The 1,897-nt window shown below is 40.7% G+C and overlaps 1 protein-coding gene across 2 annotated transcripts in view; it reads left to right on the top strand.

Moving 5' to 3' along the window:
* arhgap20b (Rho GTPase activating protein 20b) overlaps positions 1-1,897 on the top strand; it is a 44,144-nt gene that overhangs the window by 40,006 nt on the left and 2,241 nt on the right. The gene's annotated exons all lie outside the window — the stretch shown is intronic.

Genomic DNA, 1,897 nt, shown 5'->3' with positions numbered 1-1,897 from the left:
CATTAGTCGACTAATCGCACGTTTATTAATAAACCATTTAAATCATTATATTGAGGCTTAAATTGCCTACAAAGCCTAATAAGAGCTCAAGCCACTCATAAAGCTTGCCATAGCGCACCGCAGAAGCTATGATTATGAATGTGTCAGGGAAAAACAGTAAGGAGGCTGCATTAAAGGCACAATATGTAATTTTCGCTGCTGGAGGGCGCATATTCAAAATAAACAAAGAGACAAAGGCGCAGTTTGATGACGCCGTGACTGAGTGTGGAATCATGGGAGTTGTTGTCTTCATCCCCACAGCTGATGTAATCCGACGGGACTCGGGCAGAAATCATGTTCATGGATGAGCTAATTCCATGTTTTCTACAAAACAAAACCAGAAATCGAGGGGTTATGACGTCATTGGCAGCGACACAATGACACTATGGACACGCTACTTGTCACTAGTTAAAATTACTTATTTCTCTGGATTTAAACATTCTTCGAAACATTTGGGATAATGTAACACAAGTCAGCAAAATATTTAACACTGTTAGCTATGATTATGAATGTGTCAGGGAAAAACAGTAAGGAGGCTGCATTAAAGGCACAATATGTAATTTTCGCTGCTGGAGGGCGCATATTCAAAATAAACAAAGAGACAAAGGCGCAGTTTGATGACGCCGTGACTGAGTGTGGAATCATGGGAGTTGTTGTCTTCATCCCCACAGCTGATGTAATCCGACGGGACTCGGGCAGAAATCATGTTCATGGATGAGCTAATGATTTATTAACGAAGTAGAATGAACCAGGGTGAGGCTGAAAGCCGTCAAAGCGAAACGAGGCCGCTGAACACGGCTCGAAAGCAGCAGAGCTTTTATTATGCCACAATCGACCGCTTCCGCTCCTTCCGGTCGTGCCTATGTGGGGGGGGGGGGGGGGGGGGGGGGAATGTAACACAAGTCAGCAAAATATTTAACACTGTTCTAGTGGTTTTTGGATATTTTCATAAAAAAAACTTACATATCGTGCCTTTAACATTTTAATAAGTCACTAATAAACTAGTACTTTCTTTGTTCTTGGTTTAAGAGATGAAGTCGGAGACACTGACACTGACTCGTCGTCTCCGCAGTAGTGACGCGCCTGTATGCATGTTTCACACGGATCACATAATCTGAGAATATTTGTTTTCCATTTGAATTTGTTAAATTGAAAGTAGACATTTCACTCTCTATAGATATATTTTTAATGTCTGTAAGGCAAAGACATACATGGAGTTTCGTGCTCAAGTTCATCCTGTTTGCTTTCATTATTTTACAAAAGCACGTTTTGTTGTTATTGTAAGTGCACACAAATAAACGTAGAGTCTTTGCAGATTTGAAAGATGTATTACTCTTATCTGTATGACCAAAAATGAGGGATTATTTTAAGAGCAAGTGAGCGCATCGGCGCCTCCATCTTTCATGCAGTGAGCTGCTATTCAGCTTCCGCACTCAGCACAGACACTTGAACAGCGCACATTTCTATAGGTAAACATTAGATTGAGTGGCCATGAAAAGTTGCTAATACTTACATATTCAGATGATAAGCCATATTTGTGGTGGATGAATGATAGGCGAGTGTTTGGATGTCCTGCCAGATGTAGGGCCTACTGTATTACCATAGACCAGCCGTTAACGATCTGCATGACTTCGCCAATGTGGATCTTTTTTCTGCGACTAAGCTAAAATTTTGGTCGACCAAGCCTCTTCTGGTTGACTAACGATTAGAAGGGGGCAGTCAATATATATATACAGTGGGTACGGAAAGTATTCAGACTCCCTTAAATTTTTCACTCTTTGTTATATTGCAGCCATTTGCTAAAATCATTTAAGTTCATTTTTTCCTCATTAATGTACACATAGCACCCCATATTGAC

Source organism: Sinocyclocheilus grahami, unplaced genomic scaffold, assembly GCF_001515645.1.
Source record: "Sinocyclocheilus grahami isolate Dianchi unplaced genomic scaffold, SAMN03320097.WGS_v1.1 scaffold230.1, whole genome shotgun sequence".
NCBI lineage: Eukaryota > Metazoa > Chordata > Actinopteri > Cypriniformes > Cyprinidae > Sinocyclocheilus > Sinocyclocheilus grahami.
The sequence above is the reverse complement of the archived record's forward strand: the minus strand, read 5'-3'. Positions and strand labels throughout refer to the sequence as shown.